This window comes from Macrobrachium rosenbergii, chromosome 12 (genome assembly GCF_040412425.1).
Source record: "Macrobrachium rosenbergii isolate ZJJX-2024 chromosome 12, ASM4041242v1, whole genome shotgun sequence".
Taxonomy (NCBI): Eukaryota; Metazoa; Arthropoda; class Malacostraca; order Decapoda; family Palaemonidae; genus Macrobrachium; species Macrobrachium rosenbergii.
Genome location: NC_089752.1, coordinates 38960975 through 38979319, shown reverse-complemented (window position 1 = coordinate 38979319; position 18345 = coordinate 38960975). Strand labels below are relative to the sequence as shown.

General features: G+C 39.3%; 1 long non-coding RNA gene across 8 annotated transcripts in view; it reads left to right on the top strand.

Moving 5' to 3' along the window:
- Positions 1–18345, top strand: part of LOC136843635 (uncharacterized) — a 668266-nt gene that overhangs the window by 587479 nt on the left and 62442 nt on the right. The window lies entirely within an intron of this gene.

The following is an 18345-nucleotide window of genomic DNA, read 5'->3' as shown; positions in this document are numbered from 1 at the left end:
AAATAAATGAGGTTGTCGACATGACGTCTGACAACTTCCCATTAGCTTTACGCACGTAAGCAGCAGTAACCTCATTTAGGTCATTAACCTCTACCTTTAATACAACTCCTAATGGGTAATCAAAGGGTTTGGAGAAATTACTCTTTATACATACCAAATCGCCAACCTTCAATAGAGTATGTCCTTTCTTGGAATATCTACCTTTCCGATCAATGGACTGATGTAACAAATTGGCTACAAATTCCTCTCTATACAATTTCTCCAAATTATGTCTAACCTTCTTAAGCTTATTATACTTAGAAAGCAAAAGCTTTTGATTATCTCCAAGTATTTCGTCAGTATAGTCCCACGACTCTTCAAATTCAGTAGAATTAAGTTGAGGAATAATACTAACACAAGGAACATCATAACCTTTTATAACCATCTCTGGAGTCAGAGGTACAGGAACACAATGGTTCGTCTCTAGTTTAGTCAAAGCAGACTTAAAAGCAATAGGTCGCTTATTAATAAGCATTTTACTCTCACTAATTAAATATTCAAAATCAAAGTAGTCCAAAATGTTATTTCTTATACTGGAGGTTATTATCCTCTTTACTTGTTTAACCATTGACTCGACGAGTCCACCAAGTTTAGGAGAATAAGCAGGATATGGGTGAAACTTCATAGCCCGAATATTATATTTTTCAAAAACTCTATACTTTCTGCGTCGTTTAAATACGATACAGTTTGCTCAACTCCAGCTACAATTGGACTACCATTGTCACTAACGATCAATGAAGGGATACCATACTCAAATATATGGAGCTGTATAGCTCTGAGAAAAGAAGCCTTCTCCATTGACCTACATAACACCAAGTTAACAGCTCTGGACCATAAACATGAAATTACGAGTACATAAACCTTAGACTTTTGTTTTTTGCACTATCTGTGACCATAAAAGGTCCACAATGATCAACACAAATATTCCTAAATGGAATAGAATCAGGGTTTATCCTAAAATCTCTGTATGCATTTTGATTAATTTTTATATTACGGGAATTCAACCTCTTGCATACCAGACAATTATTCAATACTTTTTTAACAGTTACAAACCCATTAGTTATCCAAAATTGCTTCCTTAGCAGACTCAAAGTCTTATATATACCAGAATGACCAGTCCTAACATGCATGTCCCAAATAATGCTTTTTGCAACAGGGCAATCCTTTGCTAATAGGATAGGACACTTCTCGCTATAAGAAGCTCTTAAGTTCTTCAGTTTACTTTGTACTCTTATTATATTGTCTTCGTCCAGAAAAAGGTTAAGCTGAACCACTAACTGGTCTGTACATTCTCTCTTTAACAAGGATTCGTAAGAATTTCTAAATGTTGATAGCTGTGCCTGCGAAATTAAGTATTTAAAACTCGATAAATATTCATTTCCAGAATTTGGTAACGACTCTGGCTCACCACGTGTACATTTCCACTTTAACTTCAAATTATTCACGAACCTGAATACGTAACTCAGAACCTTCACCGCTTTAGAAAAGCTTGAAAACTTAGTTAACGGAAATAGTGGTTCGGCTTCAGACAAATTAACCTCAACTGGAAAACTACGCACAGGTATCTGGTCTGGATACGGAACACTAATTCTAAATTCGGAATCAATATTGTCAACAAATTTAGGCCCAGACAGAAAACATGTATTACGAAGAGTTTTTTCTGATACACACCTCGTCAGAACATCAGCAGGATTACGAATGCCGTCTATATGACAAAAATTACCGAATGTTTCTCGCACAAGCCAGAAATATCGTTCAGTCTATTATTTATTAAAACATTCTTCTTCTCAATTTTGCCAAAATCTATCTCTTTTGACTTTATCCAATTCAAGGTAATCATCGAGTCCGTGAATGCATATATCTGATCTATCTTAATTGGTCGAACAGCACAAGACATATTGTCGTATAAATCCAGACTAGCTTTTACAGCAAGATGTAAAGCTATAAGTTCCAAAACGGGAATGGACTTAGTTCTTAGGTTTTTAGAGATTACGGAATTCTTCGCTAAAACTAAATGCATATTAGAAGTGATTACTTCGTGAAGATAAATTGCACAACCTAAAAGTTCTTTACTAGCATCTGCATAGACAACCAAATTATACACACTCTCTCGGTCCCCTATTGAGCGGTTAACAACCACTTCGTTGCTCTTATTTATTTGCTTAGAGATTTTTCCCCATTCTTTACGCTGCTCAGGAGTCAACTGATCATCCCAGCGTATTTTACTATCTATTTGAAGCGTATGCAAAAATAATCTTGCTCTATTCAAGATAGGAATGTTTATACCAAAGGGATCAAAATTAGATTGAAAAGTGCTTAGAACTTTCCTTTTAGTGTTGGCTGTGGGATCCAAGTACAGTTTACGTGTTTTAATAGTATCATTCTTCGTATCCCAGTAAAGACCAAACAATTTCTCACAATCCTTTTCACTCTGTAGTTGATACTGCTTGCTTACGTTCGGTGAATTTGTATTGAACTGTTGCAATTCGAACCCATACTTATTAAAAACTTCAGTAGCTAATTTCAAAGCCTTGATAAGATCATCCTCACTGTTAGAAGTATAGGACAAATTATCCATATATGATAAATCATATAATGACTTCCTAATCTCTGTTAACTCAGGATCTTCGTCACTTGCATTAAGAATCAAAATATAGTAAAGTCCAAGCATTAACAAGAACGGCGAAAATCGCATTCCAAATGGTACTCTACAAAATCTATAGCCAATGATAGAAAAATCACCCTTGGACACATCTTTGAACCAAAGAAACAATAACTTATCGGTGTCTTCCCTTCTAAGTAATAGCTGTAAAAATGCTTTCTTCAAGTCAAAAGTTACTAAAAACTTATCAAAACGAAGAAGTAATGTCGCTACTTGAATTTTATGATTTAAGTTAGGTCCTACTTGTGAACATTGGTTATGAGACAGAGACCTAGCACCAGTATTTTCACCCAAATTGGATAAGAAGACTACTCTGCACTTAGTGGATTCAACGTTCTCCCGAAAAACTGCATTATGAGCCAAAAATGATGCGTCATTACCTCTAGAATAGGCGGCTATGTTATCAATACGTTCTATGATCCCATCCATTAATTGTTGATGGATAACCTCATCATACTCTTTCAATTTCTCGGGGGAAAGTTTCTTTCTCTGAGAATTTAAAACACTCTTAGCTAAATTGTAATTTGGAGATAAAAGAGGTGCAATTTCTTTTTTCCAAAGACAAGGCATAATTAACCGTCCAGACTCTTTATCAACTTCTATGCTTGACAAAACATTATTAACTAAATCAGTTTCTTCTTCTGTAACACTAGTATTTCTGGTATCATCATGAATATTAAGCAGAGAATTTAACATATCGTCCAAACAATCTTCTGTAGCCTGTTGAATCTTTGAGTAGTCAAAATCCTTTTTCTCTTTAAGCAAAGAACTAATTGAACTGCATTCTAGTCATATGGGCTTATCGAGCTTAAATTTCGGCAAACTATTAATATTACTCAAATACTGAGACACACTACCCGCCAACATAATTCCAGAGGGTGTATTAAAATAAGTTGAAGGCGGTTTACCCATTTCAGAGAAATTATGCTGAACGAGTGGAAAAATATGATTTTGGTCACTGCCCAACAATATAGATATATTGTCTACTCTATCTTTAACCTTATCCAAATTGATATCTGCTAACCTGTAGCCTTTGCTGTTGAAATGATTTACGACGGACTTTAGTCCAGGAACGTCTATGGCCGTCCGAATGGTCTCTAGACAAACTGCTCTAATCACCTGTTCACCTTGACCCGGTATATCGACGGGAAACTCAACTAAAAAGGAATCATGCGTTTTCTCAGAGTTTATTCCTTTACGTTCAGTTTGACTTTATCAATTACCTTGCAGTTAGGAATATTATCAGGTGAACCCTTCACAAAGGTAGTTTGCGATCCTAAATCTTTAAAGACTCTCCAAGGAGTTCTACATCCATCCTTGTTTACGAACACTGTCCCCGTAGGAAGTATTACGTCATTATGGATTTGTGAATTATAATTAGCAGTTAACATATTGTTAGAAGTATTCTTGCTACCTATAGCAACTTTCTTACCTTTGTTCGGAGAGCCTATCTGTAACTTAGATTTTTCTTTACTTTTCACAGATTTAAGACTTGGATAGCATAAATAGGACATATGAAATTTATTGCACTTACGGCAAGGATTTAATTTAGTCCTACAATTCTTAATATTATGTTCTAAAGATCCACATTTAATGCAACAGTTTATAACCTCAAGCCTACCGACTCTACTCTTCGGATCGGTATATTTCGGGCAGAAACTAAGTCTATGGTCCCCAGCATTCGGTTCCTTATCATAGAAACACAGATTACACTTATATCTTGAAGTATCAGGCTTGTCAGTTACATTTGTTGCCAAAGATAATACCTTCGGATTTACTGTATTCACCTTCTTAGATTGAACTTGCACAAACCTATCATTAGCCTCAAAAACGCTATCCATTATCTCATCGAGACTAGGTTTTGATTTACCTGTAATAGCCGTGACCTCTTTCTTAAATGTATCACACAAGCTATTCCACAAAAAATATTGGACAAATATACTTGCGTCTATTTTTAATGTGCTAACTTGATCTCTTATAACTCGCGCTTGACTTATCCACTTAAATGCATCTACAGCATCATTATTTAGAGTGAGTTTACTAAGAGATGAAATGACAGAATACTGTTGAGTAAGCGTGTCACTAAAGGCCTCGTTAAGTAATTGAACTGCCGCTTCATAACTCAAGTCTTTAAGCGAAAGAGATTCAACTAGCGTTTTCGCTGGTCCGGTCAATTGTTTCGAGAGATATGAAAACTTTTCAAAACTAGATAAACTATACTTCGATATTAAGCTCTCAAACGAAACCAGAAATTTATGATAATTAGCAGGATCCCCATCAAATTTCGGTAGTTCAATATCAGGCAAGGAAATCCGATGTTTACTTTCACCTAAGCGTTTCCCTACATCTGAAGACAATTTCATTTTGTCTAGTTCTTCTTGCAATTCGTGAATTACTCTACAAACATTAAGACTATAATCGTTAGCCGCAACCATTTCCTTTGTCAATTCTTCCTCATCAGTAATCAGGTCATAAATCGATTCATTCAATTTGTCAATTTTATCTAAATTACTCTTTAAATTATCCTTCAGGGTCATTATTTCAAGCTTATCCTCTCTTGCTAAAACCTCTAAGTAAGTTCTTAACAACTTGGTAATAGATCCTTTATGACCTCCTCTCTTCCTAATTGCCGTATCCATTTTCGAAAGAATGGAAGTTACAATTATACGAAAAAAAAACTTATACAGAAAATGTTGAGCTAACAAAGGCAAATATGCATATCAAAACAAAATTTTACCTACCCCGTCATCAGTGCCTTAAAGCTACAAAGAATTTTCCATCACGATTACGTTAAATTACAAAGCAAAACAAAATCCTTTAACTGTGCGGCAAGTACCTGCAAATCACGAGTCATAACCGCAAATATATCCCTTTTTCTTGGAACCGTTATTTTGATATAAACTACATTGTAAGGAAAATTCTGTGGCTAATAAATGGAACACGCGAACGAACTATAGAAACCATTAAATTAATACTAACGCCAAGAACGGAACGATTTACGAGCTGTCAAAAAGAGCCCCACGTTGGGCGCCATTCACTGAATAAAACAATATTCCACCAAAGTTATTATACAATACAAATATAAACAGGTGTGGAATAGGGGTGAATGGGAAAGAAAGACAGACCAATAATTATTTAATTATTTTTATTAAAATTGGCACTGCACTTTTGTCAGCTCGACAAATGCGTTTCTGTCTCTTCCAAGGACCCACTTCACATTCAGCGAAAAAGTAACGTTACCTATAATCAAAGGAAAAAGTTCAGTTACTTCTAAGAAATTGTTAACTTCACTTGTGATCAATTAAACACAGTTCAAGCAAATTAAAAATCACTTTCGACCTTTTAACTCAATTGAGTTTAAAGCTAGTGCTAAATAAGGAAAGATTTTCATGGGGCCTTTTGACAATGATCGGCCAAAGCAAAAGCAATGACTACTACCCAACTGGTATAACAAAGCACCTTGGAAACTTTTGTTTTACTCACCCAAACAGAGGCTGACGAAGCACTTTACAAAAGTTAATCCATGAAACTGAAGAAGTTGATGGAGCACTATAACTTTGAGGCCTTGCCAGCTTCATCAGGGCGGGTAGTTAGCGGGATCTGGACTCACGCTCTATATCTCTGACATAGTACCTCAAACAAATCATCCACAGTTAATTACATATGTTTAAAAGAGAGTTCATAAAGTTTGTTCACCACAGTCGGCGCGTGCACTATCTTGAAGCAGAAATGCTCCAAAGATGGGGGCAGGGAGCACAAAAGCAGCTATATTTGCTGCTATCCGGTAAGTGATACCAACAACTGTTTGCCTTGGTACTTGTGCTTGTACTTGTACTTGTACTGCCAGAGTAAGGTACTTCATATCTTGAAGTTACCTTTTAGCGTCCCTGGCAAGGAATCTGGATGAAGGTTTTCTACAATCCAATATTTAACCTTCCTGCGTCCTTGTCAAGGAATCTGGATGAGCGCTTTCTTGTGAGAAGCTCAAAAGTTTCCAAGGGGAAAAAGTTTAACTTTAAAAGAAAAATCTTTCCTTATTCGGGAAGATACTTAAAATTATTATTTTTGTACCAAGAACAACGAGAGGAGAGGGAACGAATTGCCCAAGAACAACGGGAGGATAAAGAACGTGCAGAGAGAGAGAGGGAACGAATTGCCCAAGAACAACGAGAGGAGAGAGAACGAATCGCTCAAGAACAACGGGAGGAAAAAGAACGTGCAGAGAGGGAGAGAGAACGTGAGGAGAGAGAGAGAGAACGCCCCATGAGCTCCAGGTGCTAGAACGACAGCACGCCACCCCCGCCCCTGCCGCGGGAATGAGTGCCCTCAGCCAAGCTCACTCGTTCATGCCAAAATGGACAGAGTCCGAACCCGAAGTATGGCTTGAAAGGGCCGAACGAGTCCTGGAGTGCTGCGATCTCTCCCCGCGGAACTCTCCCTTGTTCTCACTAAATTCCTGGGCGGAAAGGCCCTCGTTGCCTACCACGCCCTTCCCGCAGACGAGCGGGAAACTGGGAAGCCGACGCCAAGCAGTCACGAAGGCGTACGAGATTACCCCCGAGCGGTGGAGGAGACGTTGGAGAGAGCAGCCCAGAGAAGCAGGCCAGACTTGGTCCGATTGGGCGTACCATTCGAGCGGGCATTAACAAAATGGCTCGATTCGGGCGCCACTAACATCGCCGAGGTACTCGAGCGGTTTAAATTCGAGCATTTCCTGCGCTACGCCCCTCCTGCCCTCGCCACTCATATAGTGGAAAAAGCCCCAGCAACACTCACCGAGTGTTGCCAAATAGCAGACATGTGGGAAACTCACCACCCTCAAGAAGGATCCATGGGGCGGAAGATAAATCCCCCGTCCCTCCTCGGAGGTTCAAATTCCCACAAAAATGGGAACTCGGGCAAGCCCCTAACTTGCCATTATTGCAAGAAAACGGGGCATTCCTCCGAACAGTGCCGGCACAAGAAACCGCTCCTCTCTCTCCCGAAAAACCGACAAATAACTCGCCTGCGCCCTCCACAGGGGCAGCGCGGAAAGACTTTAGCCAGACCTTTTGCACGGCGTGCAAGGTTTATGGCCATTCTCCCGCATGGGCAAAATGCCCACGCAATAACAAATCAACTACTCCCACCGTCGCCTTGGCCGTCACAGATCCCAAGTCATTAGGCCCTCCCGCCGAAGTGCCTGTATACGTGGCCCCTCCACGAGGTAGCGAGCCCGCCGCCGAGTCACTGCTTTCGAGGACTCGGGCGCACAAATCTCCCTCATCCGGAGGGACAGAGTTCCCACGGAGCTATCGTCAATAGACGAAAACTCGTCACAATCGAGGGAATAAATCAATTTAAAATGATACTCCCTACGGTCCAATTGAGAGTCTCACGACCTCACCAATCCAAAATTTGCAATCTTGCAGTAGCAAGCCATCTCCCCGGAGGCTATGACGTCATCCTGGGACAGGACTTCCAGTCCCTGCCGAAATCACGACAATCTAGGGGTCCACGTTCCCGAATCATTCCGCTGGGCGCGAGTAATCCTCCCCACTTCTTCCTCAGTCAAGACTGGCGCCCCCTGGGTACCAGGAGGACGTGCAGTCCCCACCAGTGCCACCTGAGTACAATGTACAGTGGCCCCCTCGATCGGTTCCCGATCCAATTCCAGTGCCCGGCCCTGCCTCAGTGCCAGTGCCAGGGCCCCAATCAGATCTCCCTTCAGGAGATGCCAAATTCCTGCCGGTGCCACTTGCATGCCCCGAGCAGGGCCAAGCTTCGTCCGTCCTGACCGACGAGCCCAAGAAACCTCTGATAGCGCCTGACGCTGCCCTAGTGCCAGCGCCAGAGCGCTACGCCGATCTCCATTCACGGGATCCAACTCAGGACCCCTCTCTTCCCCGGCCTGGTACCGCTACCAGCGTCGGTCAGAGAGACGGTTCCTCCCGACCACCGCGAAGCTCCCCTGCAGGTGCGGCCTCGCAACCCGTGCCTGAGCTGGTCAACGTTACCTGCGCGAGCCGCTCACGCCACCCCGACCGCCTCCTCTCTGCCTCAGCCCGTCGCCGACGCAATTGCAAGTCAGGATTCTGCCATATCTCACTTGGCCGATGAACTACAAGAGCCGCGACGGATCATGGTAGAACCCGCACGGAACACTCCTGCGCCAGCTGTCGTATCAGCAGGCCCAGGTGGTACTCCGTGCCGCCCTCCGGTCGCGGGCCCTCCGCTTCCCGGCCGAGGACGACTGTCCCATTAAGAAAGACTCGAGGCGAAATTACCACGGGCGTGGGAATTTCCAGGTAGCTTACAAAGAGCTCTAGAGCTCCCATGGCACCTGTGCCACCATTTCATCTTTCGAAGGTCTTGGCACCCCTAATCCAGAAGGGGATGTCAGGCCCTCCTCTATCTTCCTCCGTTCCCCAGGAACTTCTATCTCTTATCACCTTCTATTAATCTTCCCTTAAATTATCACCACAAGAGGCAATTAAATACGGGATACCATTCCCCACACAATGTATAAATCATTAAGAATAACAGAGTGAGAAGTGGCACGCCCTTGCGCCCATACCTTGGCACCGGGCGTGCGTGTCAGCCCCTCCTGAAGGAGTCGCGCCCTTCGGGTGCACTTTCCTCGCCCTGGGACTGAAGTGATAGTCCGGGCCGTAATTTATAGGCAAAGGACGATAAATTCCCGCCTAACACAATAAAACCCTCACTCTTTTCCCTTAGCTCTTCTGCCAATATTATTTACTTTCTTTTAGTCATTTAGTTATCTTTATTTTAATGAATCGCGAGTCATAAACTCTTGCCCTTGTGATTTAAATGCCCCTTTAAGTAAGCTCTGAGGGTCGTGTCCCGCCTTTCATATGCGGTCAAGTTTCATTCGTAACGTCTTGGTAATTTTCCTTTTGTTATTATTATCCCTTTTCCCCTTCCATTCCTTCCAAGATCGCTGTTTGTCCTACCCCACATCTTTTGTCTGCTCGCCCGTCATAACATTGAGTAGGCAGTGGACGCATAAAATTAGCGTAGTTTAAGGTTAGCGAATTAAAACCTCGCGAATACTCTCGCCCGCATTACGACTGTCAAATTCCCGGTGTGTGGGTCATCCCTCAGCTCGCGTTGAACGATAGCTGAGCAAAGCACGTTAAAACGAAGATAAATTATCAATGCGAATATGTATAGTCATTACAGTATCGCGTAAAAGGGGATGTCATTTACATAAATAAACGCTGTTTTTCATTTACACAGCCTCTTCAAGGCAGATTGTACTAACCGCATGCATTTTATCTAAAATTAAGTAACCGTGTATTTTAATTCTTGAACAATAACCATTTCTTTTCATTTGTTGGCCATAGCCTCATATACATGGTCCTATAATCTTAATTAATTCACAATTGTTCGAGTCACTTTATAAAGTTACAGTGGGTAACCAAATCTAAAGTAATTATTCTTTTGCAAGTGTTTAAATCACTTTGCGTTCTGTTAACGAAAATTGTCCCAATGTGTTATTAAAAGTAATGTCACAGCTTCATAAAACCCTTAGGAGTAAAGTTCATTGCAAGGCAGAATGTAGAGTAACGTAAAGCATTTGCCGCTCATTCTTGAATATCGATGTACACACCCGAAGGAGGTATTTACATCATCTTGTATGGGGAGGTATTATGATTAGCAAGAATTCGCTAGCAAATTGCCTCCCCCCCCCTTCTTTGTTGTTGTTGGTTGTTCATTTACTGCCAGCCGGCCGATCGATAGACCATCTGTCTATCGACTTAAAAACAAGGTTTAAAAGATTAAAGGCGCTCCCATTTTTTGATAAAGATCTTTCCTTCGAGGCAAAAGTAATCTGGCTTGGGTGTCTCTCCTACAGGCCAAAACCTCCCCTGCGGGCAGCAGGTGCAATGAGTCAAACATCTGTGTTGGGCGCACCCCTGCCCCATAGGAGGGGATAAAAAGCAAAAGCCCACGAGGTCTTGACACACACGCGGGCTGGAAGATATGGAGTGAAGACGCCCTTAACACCTGGCCCCATCGATGCCCTTGCATCCTAACCACGTGGCCCTTTCCAAAGTATACTTCTCCTCGTGCCCTTCAACCGTATTCCTCGAGCCCACACGCCATTGCTTGGAGTTTCGAGGAGTCCCCATCGCCTTGCCCCTTTACGGAAGCCCTTGCATCTCACCACGTGGAAGAAACTCGTCCTCGGAAATCGCAAGTCATCCACGGACCGCCTTCTACGCGCCCTCGGAAAATCTGCTAAGGTAAAGTGCCCTGGAAGAGCCCCATTTCAGTCACGCTTTTGTCTCGTAATATTTTCTTAAAGAGAAAGCCAGAAATCTCCCTTGTCTAATGTCCGTGCGCCTCTTGCATCGGCAGTATTAATTCTTTATTACTCCTTTGGCACCCTCAGTGCAGCTTCGAATTCATTATTCTTTTGTCTATTTTCATTACTGGCGTATAATGTGCATATCTCTCATTTCAGAGGATCCTATCGTGGAAGCTTCTCGGACTGTGGCTGGAATTCCCAATCAGTTTCATTCAATCTACTGAGTTCCTCTTTCCCGTACTAATGTCATTTATGTAAATACACTACTTTAAATGTGCCCACGTGTTTTACGTAATATTTCCCTCAGTAACCAGAGCCCTATGCTCATATGAAATTCTCCTTTGTTTTCCTCTTTTTTTACGTTTTCCCGTACCCACGAAGTCAGAATCACAAGGCTAAATTACCTTAAATTGTTGCTACCTGTCTCACAGAGCATATTTCAAACTAAAACCACGGAAAAACGTAAATATATATATATATATATATATATATATATATATATATATATATATATATATATATATATATATATATATATATATATATATATATATATACATACATACATACATACATACATCCGTATGTGTGTGTATTACCTTGTAAGTAGACATGTATCTGACATGTCCTCATTGTATTTTACTGCAAGCATTCCTCAACTTACAAAGCAGTTTAATTTTAAGGAATAACACGACTTTTATCCTGACGTTTCGTAAGAGAATGATATTTACTAGGTGTTAATTTTCCCAAGCATTTTCATTAGTGAAAAGACTCTCTTAGACAGTCTTTTAATGATTTATGGCTAGAAATATGACGTTCGTTTTGTGAACAAAGATAGACAGCAGCACATTGAGACATTTTATGTTTTGTTTTTCTGGTATGGCATATCCCCGCCCGTTTCTCACGGGCGATCGATTTTGCCCTAATCCAAAATATCTTAATAATACTGGTATTTTATGTTAACTGAGTTGAAAGTAAACTTCAATCGCCCCTTTTTCTGTGCAACAGATCGTTGTGTTTTTTTTTGTGTACTTTTTGTACTATTCTTGTTTTGTGCGTGAGTGCTTACTATATCTTCAGGCATTTGTAAAATGTACTGCTATATTATACGTGAATCTTGGCCATCGGTTTTTTTCTGCTTGTCAGTTTTCCTTCAGCCTTTCTTAATCGACTTTTCATTTTTAGTAACCAAGACTCATACATCAGTCCATATGTTACTTTGCGTGGAATTAATTAGCTACTCAGTAACCTGAATCATTTATCCCACCTAGGCAGTTCTCCTGGGATTCCATTTCTCATCCTTTTTCTCTCCTGGCGATTAACTGACGCCACTAATTGCTGATGTAATTGGGATTTCCAGAAAACAGACTACGTGATTGTGTGTGAGAGAGAGAGAGAGAGAGAGAGAGAGAGAGACCTTACTTTACAGACCTTACATTTCGTTCGGGTTGCCCCAGGTCCTTCAGTGTGAGGCACCTCTGATGTCTACGAGAGAATTACTAATGCATCTTCCGGATATTTGTCGAGCTTGTTCTTAAACACATCTACGCTCACTCCTGATATGTTCCTCAGATGAGTTGGTAACGCATTGAATAGACGCAGCATCATCGATGCTGGTGCATGGTGTATAAATGTCCTGTGTGCTTTTCTTAGTTTTCCTGGTATAGTTTTTGCACTATTAATCTACCTGTGCTTGCTCTTTCTGATATTTTTAGCTCCATGATGTTTTCGGTAATTCTTTCTATCGGGTTTCATGCCTGTATTATCATTAGCGTTCTCTTCTCTTTTCGAGACTATATAAATTTAAGAATTTAAGTCTTTCCCAGTAGTCAAGGTCCTTAACTTCTTCTATTTTAGCTGTAAAGGACCTTTGAACCCTCTCTATTCGTGCAATATCCTTTTGGTAGTGTGGGTACCATATTATATTGCAATATTTAAGTGGACTACGTACATACGTTTTATAAAGCATAATCATGCGTTCAGCTTTTCTTGTTTTGAAGTGCCGGAACAGCATTCCTATTTTTGCTTTGCATTTTGCCAATAGTATTGCTATTTGATCATTGCATAACATATTCCTATGCAACATCACACCAAGGTCTTTAACTGCTTCCTTATTTGTGATTGTCTCGTTATTAGGTCCTCTATATGCATAAAGCATTCCTTCTTTATCACCATAATTTATTGATTCAAATTTATGAGAGTTAAATACCATCCTATTTACCTTTGCCCATTCATATATTTTGTTTAGGTCTCTTTGTAGAGAGTTCCTATCTTCATCACAAGTAATTTCTCTACTTATTCTTGTGTCATCGGATATTACCTTAGCTTCATCCGATTTCTCGTCGTTTGCAATCGTTATCTGTTTTTTGTTTTGCAAAAATTCTTTTATCCATCTATCTACTTTGTCCACAATATGTTTTCTCATTTTTTCACTAATATATCATGGTCTACCTTGTCAAAAGCTTTTGCAAAGTCTAGGTAAACCACATCTGTATCTTTTTCGTTTATCATATTTTTATATATGCTTTCATGGTGGACTAACAGTTGGGTTTGTGTACTTTTTCCGGGTGCAAAACCATGTTGTTCTATATTAAACAAACTATTTTTCATTAAATGTTTCATTATATTTTTCTTCATTACCCTTTCATACACTTTCATAATATGAGATGTCAGACTCACAGGCCTATAATTACTTGCCTCTAGTCTTGATCCACTTTTGAAAATAGGGGTAATATATGCTAATTTATTCTCATCATATATCTTGCCTGTATCTATACTTTGTTTTAATAATATTGTGAGCAGCTTTGCAATTGAATGAACCACTTTCTTTTGAAAAATGGCAGGGACGCCATCTGGTCCATCTGCTGATCCATTTTTAATTTCGTTAATAGCCTGCACAATATTGGCTTCATTAATATCTATGTCCGATAAATATTCACTATCTTCATCTCTTATTTCTGTATCATTATCTTCATTATCAATTCTAGGTGTAAATTCATTCTTATATCTTTCTACTAATATGTTACATATTTCCTTTTTTTCATTTGTTAATCGCCCTTCAATTCTTAGAGGGGCCTATTTCTACTCTTCTTTTATTCATTCATCTTTTTCACAAAAGAGTAAAAAATTTTGGGTTTCGCTTGATATTTTGTAGGGTCTTTACTTTTAGGTCCTGTTTTTCATTTTCTTTTGATTGTATAATCTTTTGCTCTTCATTTTCTATTTTACTTTTTAGTTCCATCACTTTCCATGCATTCTTTTCTTTTGCAAGAGCTTTTTTCCACTTTCTGATTTTCTGGAACAGGATCCTTCTGTCTCTTGGTATGCATGACTGATGTTTGCTTTTCTTCTTCGGTATATATTTATCCACTATTTCCTCTAATATTTTATATAATATTTCCGTATTTACCTGTATATTATTACTTGCGAATATGTTTTCCCAGTCTTTGTTTAATTCTTCATTTATTTCTGACCAATTTATATTCTTACTATAGAAATTGTATTTTCCATATCCTTCCCACTTTTTCGTCTCTTGCTTATCTCTGTTTTCACTTGCTTTGGAATGGACTGTTAATTCTATGACATTATGGTCTGAAATACTCTTATTATATACTATTATATCTTTAACATAATTCACCCCGTTCACAAATACTAGGACTAAAATATTATCCTTTCTTGTTGGCAGGTGATTTATTTGCTGGATGTTATGGTCTAGTAGCATATCTAATAGCTTTTCAAATTGCCTCTTATCTTCTGCGCTACTATTACTCTTTTTTGTATGTATAAATACAACCACAATCTCCTATTCGTTCTTTCCAATCTATGAAAGGAGAGGTAAAGTCTCAGGATAGGAGTATATTCCATTCTTTGTGATTTCTACATATATCATCTAATTTATCTATTATTATGTCAAACTCTTTAGTATTAGGGGGTCGTATATTACGATGTACACTAATTTTTCAGATTCAAATTCTGCCGCTGTTAATTCACATTCTGTGTTACTATATTTATCACAGATTTTTCCTTGATTTACGTCTCTCCCACATATCGCGGTTCCCCCTTGATTCCTGTTTTTTCTATCTGATCTATAAGTTTGGAAACCCTTTATCTGATCATCATTACCAGTCTCTTGGGAGTACCAGGGTTCACTTATATTCATAGTAAAAGTATTCTCATAAACGTGGAGCCCTCGCTTATGGCATCCATCCAATTGGCGTATCTGTCTAATACTCGTGCTGGCTCGTTTCATTATGATAATATTCTTTCTAGATGAAAAAGGGGCTATAGTAATCATTTAGGAGTATCATCCGTCTTCCTAACTAAAGATAGTTCTCTCTCTCTCTCTCTCTCTCTCTCTCTCTCTCTCTCTCTCTCTCTCTCTCTCTCTCTCTCTCTCTCTCTCTCTCTTGTTGGGAAGGAGAGGGAGGCCGACAGAATGCAGGCTAGATGCCTAGGGAGGAATGTTGAGACAGTGGACACCTAACACTACTCTCCTCGCACCCTCCAAGTTTATGTTTTATATTTTAGCGTTTATACAGATGTTTTTATTAATAATATTAAGTAGTTTTTGATATACTGTCAATTCGTAAATTACGGAGCTGTGTCGGAAGATTTAATTTCATGCTGCTCCTGCAACTTCGAAGAACGGTTGGATTACAGCCGTTGGCACAAGAATAAAAGATGAATGTTCCATCAAGAAAGGGCTGCATACTCCTCAAACAGCATCACTATTTACCTTTTATATTTTGAGATCCACACACACACACACACACACACACACACACACACACATATATATATATATATATATATATATATATATATATATATATATATATATATATATATATATATATATATAGGTATATAAAGTTATAAAGTTTTTGGGTGTGAAAAAAGATAGCAGGTAGTGTGCGTTTTACGAATAAGGCATCAATAGGGGAAACGTCAGAAATTTTATCCTGCGTGAACCCTTCCCAGTCTGCTGTCGTTTCCTGTCTTTTGATCATCTAAGCCTAAAGTATCAGGGTCTCTAGAAAAAAGTTTGGATTAACATCATTTACCATTAAACCCTCCTCTCTCTCTCTCTCTCTCTCTCTCTCTCTCTCTCTCTCTCTCTCTCTCTCTCTCTCTCTCTCTCTCTCTTCTCGTCCCCGCTTCACTACCCATTTTGAACATCAAGGAGAAAAGAAAAAGTTGTGGCTTTCAAGGTTCCTCATCTGAACCGGTAGTCATGCAAACCCTCGACATCAAGACATCTTAAATATGAGGTTCGAGTTAAGTTACGGGCTGTCGATTTCGACCTTCTTCCCTCACACGTATCACTGTAGGAACAGCGAACAACGAAAGTAAAACCCGGACTTTCTTGATGTCTTCCTTTCAAATGCAAATGAAAGATACAACTAATGGACATGAATATTTATTTTTGAGTATTCATGTGCAATTTTGTGAATGCTTGTATAATTTCATATACGCATATTTTCACCTTATAATATTATTGGCGAGTATACATCATAATTTAGCAATTCATAAGTGGCTTTGTGCTTTTCTTCTTTCAAGATAGAACAACATACTAAAGGGAACCGTTATTTCTCTTCACATGCAGTAGTAACTCTTAACTAAAGCACTATGCACTAATTTTGCAGCTGTAAAATCATTTTTCTTAAATCGGAAGCTTGAGTTTAGAACACAAAACAGGTTGTTGTAATACGAGACATCATTCATAACCAAGCTTACTCTTCTTCACTAACTTGAAACAAAACTTTTTGTTTTTATTACTTATTTCAGTATTGCTTTGCTTTCTTACTTTTTTTACCTACTTTTTTCATTGCAGGGAAAACCCATGTGTAAAAATTTACAAATTAATCATTTATATGCTCCGTTCTTCGCGTGTTCCATTGCTATTTAGCTAATAGTGAGTGTTTTTTCAAAGACGTAAGTTTTACTGAACATATTGTTTGATGAGTATATACATTATAATGGTATATATTTAATATCTACATATTAACTTTCATCCATTTTACTTCCCAAAAATGGATTCGTCTTCATAAGGTAATAGTTAATCAAATAATCATTATTAAGAGAAGCGCTATTTAGGACTTCAATACTGTGGAAGCTCTTGTCTTAGATAGTAATGATATGTTTATCCAAAAATTTTGCGTTTTCTTCCCAGGTAACTTTGCTTGTGTAGAGGGAATTTTGATTTTGTGTGATATGTCACTTTATCATTGGGTTAGGCACAATTTTAACCTTGGCCAAGATCTGTAGCCTGTCCCTAGGTCATAAGGCTTCTTTCGTCTTGCTAATGTTGCTTATGTTCATTATATTGCTAAAATCTGTTATATCCGTTGACTATCAAGTCAAACGCCTTTGTTCTTTTATTGCACTAGCTAACCAACCCGGCGCTGCCCGAGAAAACTCTGAATGACAACTGATAAACTCTCTCTCTCTCTCTCTCTCTCTCTCTCTCTCTCTCTCTCTCTCTCTCTCTAACATCTCCTCTATTCTCTCTCTCTCTCTCTCTCTCTCTCTCTCTCTCTCTCTCTCTCTCTCTCTCTCTCTCTCTTTCCTGTTAACATATTGTTTCAATTACATTGCCCAGCATTTTTGACGTTTTATATTTCACCAGTTCTCACCCCCCCTCCTTTCCTATCGGGGCTGAATTTGGACTTAAATGGTATCAGGAACATCACTATTCATCTCAGCAACCTCAAAAACTATGGATTAGACACTGATATCTGTCATATTTGACATTTTATTTTTTCACCCCTTCTCACCCCCACTTCCTATTGGGGCTGAACTTGGACTCAAAGGGCATCTGAAGTGTCACTGTTCATCTCAGCGACCTTGAAAACTATGGATTAGACTCTACTATCGGACATTTTTTACATTTTATTTTTGACCCCTTCTCACGCCCCCCCCCCACACCCCCGCTTCCTTTTGGGGCTGAACTTGGACCTGAAGGTCATCGGGAGTGTTACTATTCATCTCAGCGACCTCAAAAATTATGGATTAGGCAATAATATCTGTTGTTTTCATTTATTTTTATATGTCAACCCCTTCCCACCCCTACCCCCTTTGGTACCAGTGAAGTCACCCCCACTGTATTCTTTTCTAGATACTAAGTGATAAATGCACGCAAAGTTTGGTTGAAATTGCTCAACACAAACATACATACAAACATACATAGATTCATCCATTTTTATATATAGATAGATTATTGCCTATGTATGTGGTAAATTTTCCAGCCTCAGGTCAGGGATATTTAGTTCTTGATCCTTTTTGTTTATTTTCCCTTGTACCTTTGCATGCACATATTTTTGGTCCATCT